Below are 17676 nucleotides of genomic sequence, written 5' to 3' on the forward strand. Positions count from 1 at the left end.
TGAAATCACAATATTTAATTTCCCGAACGCGATCAAGTGTTTCATCATCAATTTGAACGGAAACTCAATGACTCGATTTGCGAAATTACCATGTATTTAGTTTTTACATTCAATTTCAACTGTTTGTTCTAACCATCTCTTAAGAACGCAAATCTGTATTCAAGCGTGAAACTGCATCTTCGATAGTTCTAGCTGCAATGAATAATACGGTGTCATCCGCGAATAGATTTATATTACAAATCGTAAAACCGTCCATGTCATTAATATACATAATAAATAAAACAGGCCCTAATACACTTCCTTTGAACACCAGATTTTCCATAGGATTTGAAACACAATCATTAAAGCAGTCTTTTGAGTTCTGTCAGACAAATACTTCTAAACCATTCATATCAGAACCCGAAATTCCAAAGCGCTTTATTTTTCCAACAATAAGGGCCTAGAAATTGTCTCAAATGCGCGTTTAAGATCCAAAAATACAGCAATAATAGTATCTTTACGCTCATGTTCTCTTTCCATTTGGCTCACAAGTTCAATGCGGTTTCACAAGAATGTCCTTCTCGATATCCCGATTGTTCTTGTATTAGAAGTTATTACTATTCAAATATGTAACTAACTGGCCTTTGACACAAGTTCTAATATTTTTTCTAATGTGTCAACATGTTGATGGGACGAAACTCTTCGGCTTTAATCGTTCAACAACTTTTGAATAGGAATCACAAAGAGATTCCTTCCATACCTGCAGCACGTGCCGGTTCTCAGTGATTCATTTGAGGTCCAGCAGTTTGTGTCCAATGACATGAAAACAATCTGTAGAACTCTGCGTTAACGTTATCACTCCAGCCGTTTTACCTAATGAAAGCATATGTTTTAAGTTCATCAATTGTAATTGGCGAAAACACTCAGACCTACATCTACTATTAACCGGCTGTTTAATTTCATCGGGTTCATCAACCAAATCAATAGATTGATTGATTGATAAACACTATCGATGAAATATCTATTGAAATTACAAGCAATTGTTTGTTCCGACTGTTCTATTGTGCCATTGAAAGTTATGGACCGCGGCTTGGAACAATTGGGTTTTAACAAAGATTTTAAAATTTTCCATACCTCCTGCTGTTATTCTGATGCTGATCAATTTTCCTCTGAATATATTCACAACGCGTTGTTTTCAACGATTGTGAATATGTGTTCCTGCAATCTTGTACCTATTCAATTTTATGACTACGTCTTCCTAAAATCTCTTGTACAATTTACTCTTTTGCGTTTGAGACAACAGGTCTAAATTGTACCAGCTGTTCGAGTTATTCAAAGATACAAATTTTCTTAATTAACTTATTGGTACTCGATTTCAGAACGTTAGTTAGAACAGCTGCTTTCTGATCTGATTCGGAAATAACTTGAAAATCCTCGTTTCTCAACAAGATTCGAAACAGCTTGTTTCAGATATTTCCTCAACACTTTAATTTAACAAAATCATCAAGTCTATTAATAGTTTCTACATTTTATCACTAAAGTTTCATGATCGTTGCTTTCAAACAGTATCTACAACTGAGTTTACAGAGTCAACATTGAATAAACATGATCAATTATAGTTCTACTGTGTCAGGAAATTCGCGTGTAATCCAACCTTTTGTTTCAAATTATAAAATTCAGTCAGACCTTCAAATGATTCGAATTGTCGTACACCAATTGATATTAAAATCACCAGCTATTACATTTAGTTTACTAAACTCGACAAACATTTCAAAACAGTTCTCTAAAATTTCAATAAAACGCTGGTCACTTGAACTTGGCGAATGATACACCCATAATTACCATTCTTCACGCCACGTACAACTGTAATGCCAAGAACCAATTTCCTTCACAAGCCTCGTTCAATTGAAGCATGAAGTGAACCGATTCCTTGACATAAATAGCAACTCCGCCAGTGTGTCTTGAATGTGATAAACAAGCAGCGACTTTATCCTGGAATGCTGTACTGATCGAATGCTTCTACTCTACAATATGTGTTTCTGCTAATAATACCAAAATGGTTTTTCTTCTACAATCGTACGTAGAGCTACGTAGTTTGTGAACAAACCAACAATATTCAAATACAAAACATCTAATGGTTCACATTACTACTGGAACTTGGTTGCTATTCATTGAAACGCAAGCCGCTTTTCTTTTGATCAAACAATTTCTTGTAGATCTTACACTCAGTACTAAATGCTGGATGATTGACGTCCAACTTCATATTACGCTCGGTTCATTTTAAACAATTAACGCATTTCAATACAGTTGACGTGCACTCAAGTTTTGTGACTATCGTTGCACTTAGAGCACGCAATGTGGTTTTACATTCTGTACTCATGTGCCTGAATTCTCCACATTGGAAGCATCTCAAACATTAATCGCGGTTTAAAGAACCGATCAAACCTTATTTACTTTTCTCGCGGTCAACAAACAACTATATGTATCCTTATACTTCAATCACGGCATTGAACTGCTTGTATTTGAGCGAGGATTTTCGTAAACATTAATTACTTTCACATCATTATAGCGATGTCTTCATTATGACTTTGAAGAAGTCAATGAAGTCATCGGAGAATATTATCGCTCATCAAGGGTAAACCACTCCACACTTTCAAAGTGACTAATTGTGCCCACTGTCCTTACACTGTGCCGAAATGTGCCGAAGCAAAATAATATTATTTTGGGTGCACTGGTTTTATGATCATATGGCATCACGGAATAATTATTGTTGTTTGTTATTTGTTTTTTCAAAGATGTCCTGTTAGGTGTGCGAAGAATAATTCAATAATTCTATAGTTATTCAGTTATTCATTACGAAAATAAGTGATTTTCGTTGCGTCGGTATACATTCCATCGTAAGATCAAAATCATTGACAACGACCAGGGCAATCATACGTAACGTTCACCGATAGGAGCGCCTGATATAAGATGCCGCCAGTTCATCATGAAACCAGCCAACATCCATATCAAGTACGGATCAACTGCAAGTTTGATGGTCCAGTCATCAAGGCCAACATAGGCATCGAAATGCACTGGCTTTTCCGGTCACAATCAGAAGGGAATAGCGATTTTATTTGCACCAAACTGCTCTTTTTTAGGACCCAGAAAAAAACACACGCGTCAAAATCTGGCTTCAACCGCAAACGAACCTCACCGAACGAAAACCGAAACCGAAGTGAGCCGTCGTCTGTCGAATCAGTGTAAAAACCTTCAAAACGGGCGGCGGTAGACAACTGTCACTGTCATTCATATGCAAACTGAACGAAAAACGTCAAAACTTATCGAAATATAAACGCAGCCAAATTTGTTTTTTAAATCCACACGGAACCGCAAACCAACTCATATGTGCATTTTTACGTGCCAGCAGCCGAACACGCTAAGGGTGAAATCAGGAGTGATTCAGTTTGATTCTAAATTTTCGACCACTATTCTAGTTTGCATCTGGAGCAAAATAGAACAAACTCGCTGGTTTCCAGCAGTGTTCTATCTATGTTTTTCAAATTTTCAATTAATTGAAATCATTATGTTACTGCCAAGAAAGGCGGCGGAATTGCAAAGTGGATTGATCCGTAGATAAAATGACGCATCCATACAACAAAACAATTGAAAAATATTTGAATCTCGTGATTCAATCGTGGTTCAAATCTGCAGAAAATAGAACGGAGCGTTATACCAGTTTTATTTTTTTGACAGTTGACTGGTATAAAATCTGAATCTAGAACAGCTGCTGGGAAATTCAATGTTTCAGATTCATATTCAAACTGACAGCCCCGAACGATTTGAATCACTGCTGATTTTACTCTAAGGATCTGTCTCATTTGGAGAATTAAACTGAAATTAAACTTAAAAGTGACATTTCAATAATTATCAAATCTCGGGAACTTTTTCAAATCGGCGTATGTAACATTTTGATCAAGCTGAGAAAATGAGCTTGGAAGTTTTCAGATTTCATTTTTATTCCTATTTAGAAACTAATCATTTTTATTGCAATTGAATACACCTCAACAATACATTATGAAAAGGTTCATCGTCACTGACTCTGAAATCAGCACTGCGTGTGAACATTCCAGTTATTTTGATAAAAATATATGTTACAACGTTCTGCAGCAGATAAATCACATTCGTCGAAATGTTACGCTGCTCCGTACGCTGCATTGTTGATACGTCGAAATGTTGCGTCAAGTTGAAACGTTTCACGCACATGCGACAAAAAAATTGCAACACTTACAACACGACGTAACAACATTTGCTGCAGAAAAACAACGTAAAATGTTTTTCTTGACGAAAATCAGAATATTTAAGCAACATGCTTAATTTTGAAATCAGTGATGAAAAGTACAAGCAGACGCACGTTTTAAACTATTTAGTTGTTTGAAAAACTTTTAAAGTACATTTTCTGCTTAGCGGTGTATGTGCAATATTTTCAACAATGATGTTACACCGTTTTGTAAAAATTGATTTACATTTTTAATAACACATTTTCATGTAGCTTTGAAGATATACACATTTTAGATGAATTTTATACCATATGCTGTTGAAAACGGGTTTGTTTACAATTTGCGACATACGCCGTTTTGAAAAAGTACCCGAGAAATAACCCTGCTCGCAGAGCAAGATTACTTTTTGACAGATATCGAATCATTTTGCATCGATGTCTTATTGGAATTGTTAGGTAGCACCAGCCATTCTTATGATCAAGTTAATTAATAATTTTCGAACTGTCACTTTTAAGTTTAATTCTCCAAATGAGATTAAAGTTTAAAGCCCCAAACGTAATACAACGGAACGTTGACGGAAACGGAAAATTTGACAGTTAGCCCATATATTTTCTGTCAAATATGCCGTTTCCGTCGCCGTTCCGTTATATTGCGTTTGGGGCTTAAGGGTCTGTCTCAAGTGGATAATTAAACTGAAATTAAACTTAGACGTGACAGTTCAATAATTCTCAGGTACTTATTCAAAAGTGACGTATGTGATTTTGTAAACAAAGATTCAAACGTCGATTGGCGAATCTGATAGTATTCCCACGCAAACCATCACCACACACAGTTAGGGGAAGCCTTCGGCTACCTGTTGGTGGTGTTGGTTTGCGTGGGAGAGCCATCAGATTGGACAAATCGACGTTTGAATCTTTGTTTACAAAATCACATACGTCCTTTTGAATAAGTACCCGAGAATTATCAAATAACCCTGCTCGCAGAGCAAGATTACTTTTGACAGATATCGAATCATTTTCCATCGATGTCCTATTGGAATTGCTGGGTAGCACCAGCCATTCTTATAACGGGGTGATTTTTTAATTCTCGAACTGTCACTTTTAAGTTTAATTCTCCAAATGAGACAGACCCTAAATGGTCCAATGCACCGAGTTCATCATTGACGTTTGAGACGGGCGCTGTTTACTTAGAATGAATACTTTTTCATTCATCGAGTTCATGCAAGTGTTCATTTTTAGTAAACAGCGCCCGTCTCAAACGTCATTGTGTTCATTCGGTGCATTGGACCATAACTCTGCAACAACTCAGTCGCTGGGTCGTTTCTCGAGCAACAAAAGATATTTTAGTTACTAGATAAAGATTGTCGCTTCGGTTCCCTTTGTTCTGTTGTCCGAAACATGTTGGGTACTAAGCTGTCAAATCGTATGGATTTTCCTTCTTTGACATTTAGCTCCCCTATCCTCGCCAGCAAAAAGATGTTCCGGACAGCGACGACAGCGACAATCTTTATCAAGTAACTCAAAATATCTTTTCGAGCAACATATGATTAGGGCCGAAAAACCAACAATGCTGAACCGAGAAAAATGAGGTTCAAGTTTACTATGACTAATTTAATTCATTTATTGAAGGCTTGAATTCACTGAATCAGCACCTTCTTATATGCAACATTGGTCAGAATGTCCGGAGCGGTGGGTGCAGTTGACCTCCACAAACGTCAAATCAGAGACTGACTCGCAGGCAAGCTGGCGGCCATTACCGCTCGCGGAAAACTGGATATTTACTTAAATGGTTATACAGTGAAAGTTCGCTAATTGGGGTTTTTCTAGTTGGGGCGCTTTTTAGTTGGGGGTTCGCTAATTGGGGCGAAACCCAATTAAAAAGCAGCTAAACGTCAGAATGTGATGTCAAAAACGCGTTGACGTTTTGTTTCCGTGTTTGGCGGGATCGATATTTTCTGGCGCGTAAAATTTTCTTTTGTTCAATGCAAAAAGTAAACATTAACGCTTGTCAAACCGCCCCAATTAGCGAACGGCATTCGCTAGTTAGGGTGAGGTCGTGCCCCAATTAGCGAACGATCACTGTATTATAACAGCAGATTAAGATTAATTGGAAAACCATTCGAAATCTACACGAAAAAAAAATTTCATAATAAATATATTTGGCAAAACACATATATTTTTGCCATTGTGGTTTCTTAATGAGACGTTCATTCAAAACAGCAATAAATGTGTTTCTTAAGAAATATCAAGTATGGAGTTTTACCTAGGATGAAGAATCATTTACAAAGCAATCGTTTATGCTAGAATAACAAAAATCATGGTTTTGGTTTATAAGCCGTAATCATATGTTACGCGTAGTTTGCATCCGGATTTTTCTGATATTAGCAGTTGTCAAAATCTGAGTATGTCAACAAAATAGATCCGAGTCAGACGGACCAGAAATCTGTGTGACTGGGGACTTTAACATTTTCGGATATAGCATCATGGCGGCGACGTCGCATACCGGAGGAAATCCCAAGTAACACCAAGCATTACAATATTGCACATATATCAATCACAAATCAGCATGCTAAATGCTAATTGCATTAGATCAGTTTTAACGATGCGAAGTTGCATTTATTCATCAACTGTCAGACAACGATACACTAAATCATCATTACAAATGCAGCGATGCATTACTGATGCTTTATTTCAACATGTCAAAGTAATGAGCCATTAATTTGATCTTATGATGATGATGGTCCCGCCACATACCCCTACAAAGGTTTGAGCTAGACGATTTATTTTTAAGATATTTAATTGTGATCAATTTAATCAGATTTTGCAAAACAATAAACGATCCGATTATTTTCACAGATATAAACAACAATACAAATTATCATCGCTTTCCAGCAAAAAATATAAATAAGTAAAAAGAACCGTTGAGTTCTACTGCAGATGTTCGCAAGCATCATCAGTGATACAGCGAGTCCGATACAAATACAAAACTTGTGATACCTCTCGCATGATGCTAAAAGCTTCGTCAAGAAGCGCGTATTCAAACAGATTAAAACCATTCTCGCTAGCACCAATAAATTTATCGAACAAAGCTCGACAACTTTCAAAACTTGTGTGACCTCTCCGTAGATATCAAAAGTTTCGAGAAAATTGCGTTCTATCTGAGAGTTTACTACTTTTCTTTAGTATCTTCCAACAGTTTCAAATATTTCAAATTGTAGTGATAAATACAAAACGATTCTCAAACTTTCGTAGACTACACATAAAGAATAAAAGTTAAAACACATCAACAAATAAAATACCATCATCATCATCGAGGCGAACAATATAGTCTATAAGCGCCCTAATGAAATAACAAATCATTTACATTCGTCCAAACAAAAATATCCGTTATCACAAACTTCGTCAAGATACACAATTAGTCAATAATAAAAACTTAAATAAATAGCTGTTTAAAAAACAGCTTTCACGTGTGAAATGCAAAAGTCTCTTGAACTGTGATAGTGTACTTGCTCGCTTGATGTGTGCAGGCATCGAATTGAAAACATTTATTCCTTTATAAAACAATGAATTTTGTGAAGCACCATGCAAAAAATAAGGTGTTCTTATTTCTTCCGCGTTTCTAGTATTATATCCATGAATGTCACTTCCTCTTTCAATTCGATTACACAAATATCGTGGCAGCAATCTATTTATTATTTTAAAATGAACACCATAGTCAAAAACAATTCTCTGCTTCACTGATAACCATTGTAAAGCGTCCAACAAAAAGGAGGAGGAAGTGAATCTATTGCATCTTAAAATCAAACGCATTACTTTATTCTGCAAAACGCTGTAACCTCGATATTTGTGTTTCATTAGCTAGAAATAAAATGGAAGCACAAAAGTCTAAGTGAGGAGAGATGATTGACTTGTACAACTGTATTTTACTCGGAACAGTTAATTCGTTTTTAATCGACATAAAATTCCATACTTCTGGGCTATTGTCTTGATGACATTGTTGATATGAGAATCAAATTTCAATTTATCATCAATAATCACGCCAAGATATTGCGCTTTTTTGCACTTTATAAGAGTTTTGCGAGATTTTTTCTCACAGTCATCTTTTTCACACTCAATACACTCAAAAAGTTTTATTTTCCGTGTATAATATTTGTGTGTGAGTGCTCAATCTGAAAACAAATAGACGTCAAATCATGGCGGGAATCGTTTAGTGTACACGCTATACGTGATTAGCGAGTGATGGGTTATAATTGGGTAGATTTCAGTAACAAAATCGATCAACCCGAAATGAGAGTGAGTGTGAGAAAAGAAGCGGGCAAATCACAATCTACACATAACTCTTCAAATAGGTGAAATCGGCAATATTTAATTTCCCGAACGCGATCAAGTGTTTCATCATCAATTTGAACGGAAACATTACCAATGACTCGATTTGCGAAATTACCATGTATTTAGTTTTGCTTACATTCAATTTCAACTGTTTGTACTTCAACCATCTACTTAAAGATCGCAAATCTGTATTCAAGCGTGAAACTGCATCTTCGATAGTTCTAGCTGCAATGAATAATACGGTCATCGTAAAACCCGTCCCATGTCATTAATATACATAATGAATAATACGGGCCCTAAAACACTTCCTTGTGGAACACCATGATTATTATACATAGGATTTGAAGTACGATTATTAAAAGCAGTCTTTTGGGTTCTGTCAAACAAATAGCTTCTAAACCATTCATATGCAGAACCCGAAATTCCAAAGCGCTTTATTTTTTCCAACAATAAGGGCCTAGAAATTGTCTCAAATGCGCGTTTAAGATCCAAAAATACAGCAATTATAGTATCTTTACGCTCCATGTTCTTTCCATTTGGCTAACACCAAGTTCAATGCGGTTTCACAAGAATGTCCTTCTCGATATCCTGATTGTTCTTGTATTAGCAAGTTATTACTATTCAAATATGTAACTAACTGGCCTTTTGACAACAAGTTCTAATATTTTTTCTAATGTGTGCAACATGTTGATGGGACGAAACTCTTCGGCTTTTTAATCGTTCCAGCAACTTTTGAATAGGAATCACAAGAGATTCCTTCCATACCTGCGGCACGTGCCCGGTTCTCAATGATTCATTTATGAGGTCCAGCAGTTTGGGTCCAATGACATGAAAACAATCTTGTAGAACTCTAGCGTTAACGTTATCAACTCCAGCCGTTTTACCTAATGAAAAGCATATGTTTTTAAGTTCATCAATTGTAATTAAGGAAAACACTCGAACCTACATCTACTATTAATTGGTTGTTTAATTTCATCGGGTTCATCAACCAAATCAATAGATTGATTGATTGATAAAACACTATCGATTAAATATCTATTGAAATTACAAGCAATTGTTTGTTCCGACTGTTCTATTGTGCCATTGAAAGCTATGGACCGCGGCTTGGAACAATTGGGTTTTTAACAAAGATTTTAAAATTTTCCATAACTCCCTGCTGTTATTCTGATGCTGATCAATTTTCCTCTGAATATATTCACAACGCGTTGTTTTCAACGATTGTGAATATGTGTTCCGCGCGATCTTGTACCTATTCCAATTATTATGACTACGTCTTCGCAAAAATCTCTTGTACAATTTATCTCTTTTGCGTTTGAGACGCAACAGGTCTAAATTGTACCAGCTGTTCGAGTTATTCAAAGATACAAATTTTTCTTCAATTAACTTATTGGTACTCGATTTCAGAACTTTAGTTAGAACAGCTGCTTTCTGATCTAAGTTCCCGGAAATAACTTGAAAATCCTCGTGTCTCGCAACAAGATTCGAAACAGCTTGTTTCGAATATTTCCTCCAACACTTTAATTTAACAAAATCATCAAGTCTATTAATAGTTTTTACATTTATCACTAAAGTTACATGATCGGTTACTTTCAAACAAGTATCTGTAACTGAGTTTACAGAGTCAACACTAGAATAAACATGATCAATTATAGTTCTACTGTGTCGGGAAATTCGCGTGTAATCCACAACCTTTTGTTTCAAATTAGTCAGTCAGACGCTTCAAATGATTCGAATTGTCGTCACACCAATTGATATTAAAATCACCAGCTATTACATTTAGTTTACTTAAATCGACAAACATTTCAAACCAGTTCTCTAAAATTTCAATAAAACGCTGGTCACTTGAACTTGGCGAATGATATAAAACACCATAATTACCATTCTTCATGCCACGTACAACTGTAATGCCCAAGAACCAATTTCCTTCACAAGCCTCGTTCAATTGAAGCATGAAGTGAACCGATTCCTTGACATAAATAGCAACTCCGCCAGTGTGTCTTGAATGTGATAAACAAGCAGCGACTTTATATCCTGGAATGCTGTACTGATCGAATGCTTCATACTCTACAATATGTGTTTCTGCTAATAATACGTTTTTCTTCTACAATCGTACGTAGAGCTACGTAGTTTGTAGACAAACCAGCAATATTCAAATACAAAACATCTAATTGGTTCACATTACTACTGGAACTTGGTTGCTATTCATTGAAACGCAAGCCGCTTTTTCTTTTGATCAAACAATTTCTTGTAGATCTTACACTCAGTACTAAATGCTGGATGATTAACGTCCAACTTCATATTACGCTCCCGGTTCATTTTTAAACAATTAACGCATTTCAATACAGTTGACGTGCACTCAGAAGTTTTGTGACTATCGTTGCATCTTAGAGCACGCAATGTGGTTTTTACATTCTGTACTCATGTGCCCGAATTCTCCACATTGGAAGCATCTCAAAACATTAATCGCGGGTTTAACAAGGCACCGATCAAACCTTATATTTACTTTTCTCGCGGTCAACAAACAACTATATGTATCCTTATCTACTTCAATCACGGCATTGAACTGCTTGTATTTGAAGCGAGGATTTTCGTAAACATTAATTACTTTCACATCATTAATAGCGATGTCTTCATTATGACTTTTGAGAAAGTCAATGAAGTCATCGGAGGAATATTTATCGCTCATACCCAAGGGGTAAACCACTCGGCACACTTTCAAAGTGACTAATTGTGCCCACTGTGCCTTACACTGTGCCGAAATGTGCCGAAGCAAAAATAATATTATTTTGGGTGCACTGGTTTTATGATCATATGGCATCACGGAATAATTATTGTTGTTTGTTATTTGTTTTTATCAAAAGATGTCCTGTTAGGTGTGCAAAAGAATAATTCAATAATTCTATAGTTATTCCAGTTATTCATTACGAAAATATAAGTGATTTTTCGTTGCGTCGGTATACATTCCATCGTAAGATCAAAATCATTGACAACGACCAGGGCAATCATACGTAACGTTCACCGATAGGAGCGCCTGATATAAGATGCCGCCAGTTCATCATGAAACCAGCCAACATCCATATCAAGTACGGATCAGCTGCAAGTTTGATGGTCCAGTCATCCAGGCCAACATGAAGCATCAGATCTCTGTCGACGGCAAGCCAAAGTCGAACAGTCCCTTCCCAGAGAATATCAGTTCCATGGTGTAGGCATCACCGATGTGTCTGTATACACTTCAATGGCTAGCAGCGGCATCGTTGTCGTCGTCGGGTCTACCAATGATATCAGTACCATCTCCATCTCCGTATTGTTGGTATTGCCTATGGTCTGCAGACCTATGGATATGAAGGCCGACTGCGAGCACAATATTGTGATTTTTGATTTTGATGGCGGTGTCTTCGAGGTTAAGTGTATTGCCGGTTACATCACCGGTGTATTGACGGTGAGGAATAATTTCACCCAGGAAGTTCAGCTCATGCGTAAAAAGGATCTGGCAACAAAAAGCGTGGCCTGCGTCGTAGTCGTTGATCCGGGCCAGCATTTAAACTAACTCACTATTTGAAGAAATACCTACCCTTGCCGAAAATTCATATTACATTCATCAGCGGCAAGCGTCACCTTATCATGGAGGACACCGAACGCATGATGAACAAAACGGAAAAGTGCCATTTGGAGGTCCAGAAATAAAAGGAACTATTTCCAATACGATCGCCTTGTAGTTGTTCTATTTCAACATGAAGAGGATGACAAGCGCAACGGCCGGAATTTTTATGCATCATTATCCAGCACCACTATACAAGATACCTCCAAGAAACAGAACATCATGGTAAGTTAGGTAATGTCGATTCAACAACAAATACCGATAATACGATTATTATTATTATTATTATTATTATTAGGTCTGCCTTTCCCGACTATTCATCCATCGTACCGTCTAAGGAATAATATATACCCGAACGCCGTGGAACAATTTCCCACATTTATCGCAGTTATTAATCATGCCCGGTATCAATTAAAAATACCTTGGCGCGGACAAAAAAATACTCGGATGCTTACGCTCATTAAGTACGATTATGATCCAATAGGCAGCTGGCAAGCTATTGCATTTGAAGAACGCCGCTCGATCCGAGAGAAACCGTTAAATCTCTACAAATATTGTAAAATTATTATGTAAAAAACGAAACACATAAATAATTACAAAACAAATTTTATTTTTATTACACACTTGTCCCACCTATCTGGTCTGCTATATATTACGGTGAAGTTTGGCAATTTCAAGCCGAGTACAATAGTAATACGAATAGTAGAGAACGGCCACATCGATTCAGTGTACAATAATAGTCGCTCATAAGGCGAAGCCAGTGGCGTAGCCACGGGGATGGTTTTGGGCATAAAACCCCCCCCAAAGACAATTTTTTTGGAAGAAAATTTTTTTTTCGAAAAAAAAATTGTTCAGAAAACCCCCCCCAGACCAATTTTCTGGCTACGCCACTGGGCGAAGCCATCTTTGAAATTCGGATCTATTGTAGAAGGGCGAATGACAACGAAAACCAAAAAGACATTGTATTTTTCGAAAGACTATCGTGCCGTACTTAGTTGGGATTACTGTCGCAAGCAACTGGCTTATGGCTCTGGTTTCACATTGGTTTAAAGATGGTAAAGAGGAAGTAATAGAGTTCGACGAAGGAGACAATGCGTTTGCTGTTGTAGGGGAAGATCCTTTAATTACGTAACGCAAAAATTGGGCATTTTCAACCCCCCCTCCCCCTATGTCACACTTTTTGTATGAAATATCTGAAAATTTTGTATGGATCGTCACACTTCGCTCAATCCCCCTCCCCCTCTAAGCGTTACGTAATTTGTGGACGCTCCCTAGTTACAATATCATTGTGGGTAGATGACGTCTGGTCGCTTTTAAATGATTTGATTGGTTTCTTCTATCCGACGTTGTGACTGTTATGACGTTTTCCAAGGACAGCAAAGCAGCATTAAACGTGTAACAAGTTGGCATTTGTTGACAAGATAACTCCAGTGATTATCAAATTGGTTCACGATTTCTTCGTACCGAGCAACACTGTTGGTTTTCCCGCCCATGTCTTTTGAAGTCTCACACGCAATTTGCTTTTCTCTTCATGTTATTGCTCCTGTGCTACGAATACCGCCATCGGTTGCAGTGCTCGTTGGAATGCAGTCAAAGGCAGCTTCAATGGAATTGCGAAGGAGCTTCCCAACATCTTGCTTACTTCAAGCCGCTGGCTCTGAATGAAAATGAAAAAAAATAACATTAAGTTATCATTTCTCATTTAATTTGACAAAAAACATACCACCGTAATATTCATACAATACGCTGTCTTGCCATTGTCGCTGACGGTTACCTCGAAGTGATATGCTCCAGACCCTCCAAGCTCCTTTGCGTTTAAATATCTTAAGTATACGCCATCTCACTTGATTAAAAATATTCGGATTACCGGCCCCGGTATCCAACAGCTTTAGCTTTTTGTGACACTGGTGCACCATTCCAAATATGGCCTGGTAGTAATCTTTAAAGGACTGCCGTACAAACCTAAGAACGGGCATCCGGTGCTTGGTCTGATTGTACATAAATGTTTACGGCTTAATTTTCTCATCAGGATTCGTCAACACTAGTCACTTCGCTCCTTATGGAACACGAACAATATTCGCCGATTGCGTTCGAGTCTTTCTGTACTGCATGCTGATGTGACGAACATTCCTGATCCTGTTGTTGGGATTTTTCGGTAAACAGGTGATTCAGCGGTATGGTGGAAGCGCTGGAAGCAAAGGATGATGAAATGTGCTCCGCGGATGACAAACTTTCTGTGTCATTTTTTTCGGCCTGCGACTACTGTTGCTCTTGTTTTTAATGGTTTTCCGGAAGAATACACGTTGGTGTTTCTTATGGCGCTGTTTATTACAAGTATTTACTTGCTTTTGTGGCAATCTCGGAGGCGATATTTTGTAGAAAAAAATGCACTTGAAAATGATGATGGCTGACACATTTTGTTTTTTTTTCTTTTTTATGTTAACCACTCTTGACACTGACAGCTCAACTGTCAAAGCTGGAAAAAGCAAAGAAGGGTGCCCAGATGTGCCGAAAGTGTGCCGAACTGTGCCGCGGGCACATTGTGCCGAGTGGTTTACCCCTTGCTCATACCCAACACTTTTAATCTTGGCACCGATGTTGGGACAACAGCAGTATAGTTTTCACCCAATTCGTTTTGCATGCCATTTTTCACTTCATCTATATTATAACCAGTTGCACACTCAACAATAATGGAGCCATCTTTCCCGTTCCTAAAGTTACTAATTTTGTGTATCTTTGGATCTAAGGTGTTATTCAAAAACTTTCGAGTATCATCACTACTCTGATCTGACTGCTTCGGTTTAACCACAATGACAGGACGAGTCTTACGATCTTTTGGCTTCACAATTTCAGGCACTTTACTAGTACTTTTTTTATTTCTTTTTCTGACAACCGTAACGAATGGAGCATCGTCATCAAAAACATCGTCATTTGAATTAACTACAATTTCATCCTTATTACTAATTTTCCGTTTTTTACGCGCACTAGAAGATGATTCCGATTGAACCAATCTTGACGAGTCCTGCGTTTTTTCATTGCAGCTATTTTACCTTTATCCGCATTAAATTGAAAAAATGAACTAGTCATAGATTCCATTTTACTATTAACCAATAATTCAAGTCCTTTTATTGAAGCATTTACATTTTGGACAATTTCATCCATCCCGTTCTTTAAAGCGATGCCAATCTGAGCAGTAAGTTGATTTCGAATGTCAATGATAGATTCAGATAGAGAAGAAATATTCTTCATACCTTCTTCCATCATTTTGGCATCCAGAAGCAACTTACTCTGCTCGCCGCAATGCAGGCTGGACAGGCATCATCAGTCTTGCTGCTGCTTTGTTATCCACCGAGCCACAGTGTGCATGGCAATATCGCTCGCATTGGAAGCAGAGCAAGGGAAACGCGTTGATTGCTATCCCCACTTTGCATTTGAAGTACTTGCTTATGCCTTCACACAGCAGTGGACGCGCTGCTTGCAAATACACACAGAGAGACGATTGAAAAACAATTAAAAAATCATCCACAGCTGGCCCACGAATTAGCCTGTTCGGCTTTCGTTTATTGCCACTGTGGCGAGAAATAAAACACAAATTAAACAGAAACAAGCTATGGAGATGATTTATCTCCTACTTATCCTGATATTATCCACTTATGGGCACACGTTAAAACAACTTTTCCCGCGGCACTTCACCAATTTCACACGAAATTAATACTAATTAACACAGCACGGCAAAAACAAACTACAATGTACGCCATCACCACCGTGTATCAATTATATTATAATTGCCCTTTTCCACTTTAAGTCAACTTTTAGGGCTGTGTTTTTTACAAGCATATATAGCTTCATGGTTACTTGGGATGTTAGGGTTTTAGCTGAATGCAGCAAGAAAAAGGTAAGAATTATTTTTTTGGAAAAGATGTTTAATTTTGATGCACATAGTTAAGTTGGCCATTTTAGGGTGTTTTTATGAGATATTGCGAAAAAAGATTCGGCTGCCGGTGGGACTTGAACCCACACTATTCCATTAAGTACACGGACGTATTACCAATTATACAACAGCTGCCCTTGCGAAAAGTTGTTCCATAACCAGCTAATAACGATGGGATATCAGTCAATTCCCGGGGAAAACTTTGTTAAAATTTCGTATTAGCAATATAACAATATTTCAAGACAAAATTTTCAAAACGACTTATCTGCGTTTGTAAACAAAGATTCAAACGACGATTTGACGAATCTGATAGCTCTCCCACGCAAATCAACACTATCAACAGGTAGCGGAATCCTTCACCTACCTGTTGATGGTGTTGGTTTGCGTGGGAGAGCTATCAGATTCGTCAAATCTTCGTTTGACACTTTATTTACAAAAGCAGATAAGTCGTTTGAAAATTTTGTCTTGATTTACCTCATTGCGGCAACTATGCCTTATTTTTCTTTAAATTTCATTGTTGAATGGTAAAGGTAGCCTCACACATCGGGAATTTGGTCCGCAGATTTTTCCCCGTGTATTTTTGTATATGCGATGTTTTCGGGATTTGGGCACGGAAAATCAAAACCCCGGCCCCATTTAAAATGCACGGGGACCAAAATCCAGCGGAAAATTTTCCCGAGGTGTAAGGTATGCCTTAAAGCCGTCATAATTGAGAAATCTGATATCGTATTCAGAAAAATATATTATGCTCTTTTAGTGAAATGTATTAAACCGTCTAAGACGAATTAAGTATACTGTCCATTTAATTATTACCTGGTGGAATTAAATGGACAGTACTTAAGGTGATTATACAATCAAGCCATGTGGTGAATTTCAAATTCACCACACGGTTTTCTATTCCTATTATCAAAAGTTCAAAACCAGCGTAATATTTTTTGTACAATGCTGAAATTAAAGTCAATTGCTTAGCATGAGTAATCAAACGATCTACAGATGTTGTGATCCCCATGGGCGTTGTTGTTCTCTCAATTCGTGCTCTTGAAAAATCACTAGAAAAAGCACGTGGTTTCCAAGATGGCCGATTTGTGGCTCTGTTTTATAACCACCTTAATTCGTCTTAGACGGTTTTGATATCGTATTGTTTTACTATAAATATACAATTCAATCTAATGTACAGTAACCGTTCGATAACTGCAAAATGTTTACTTTCCAGTTAACGAATGCCGTTAACCTATATAAAAGTTCATTTAATCATCATACAATGTTCTGTGAAATTGTTCTATAGCATACCAACTACCGTTTTTGCAATTCTGAGGTCAATCGAGCAATCAGAACCAATTTCCAGATCGAATGAGTGACGGAGGTGTATTTTCCTATACATTTTGGCTGAAATCCCCATACAAACTTCAAATCAAATGCGCCAGCTTATGCAACAAGCGATTGAGCTGAAATTTTCAGAGATTGATTTTCTCACCCGAAGACACAATCCTGGGGGGTGCCCCGTGGAATTAGACAACTTTTTGTTTCCTGGGCCAGTCTAGTGCACACCAATACATTCAAAGTATCTTTGTAATTGTTTTA

The 17676-nt window shown here is 37.4% G+C and overlaps 1 long non-coding RNA gene across 1 annotated transcript; it reads left to right on the plus strand.

Annotated features, from left to right (window-relative positions):
* Positions 1-11454: 11454 nt before the first annotated feature.
* LOC134205073 (uncharacterized) lies at positions 11455-12736 on the plus strand. Its single transcript, XR_009978053.1, has 3 exons — positions 11455-11534; positions 12169-12389; positions 12463-12736. It is a non-coding gene; the product is annotated as an uncharacterized LOC134205073 (long non-coding RNA).
* Positions 12737-17676: the final 4940 nt, after the last annotated feature.

The sequence above is a fragment of the Armigeres subalbatus genome, chromosome 1 (assembly GCF_024139115.2).
Source record: "Armigeres subalbatus isolate Guangzhou_Male chromosome 1, GZ_Asu_2, whole genome shotgun sequence".
Lineage (NCBI taxonomy): Eukaryota > Metazoa > Arthropoda > Insecta > Diptera > Culicidae > Armigeres > Armigeres subalbatus.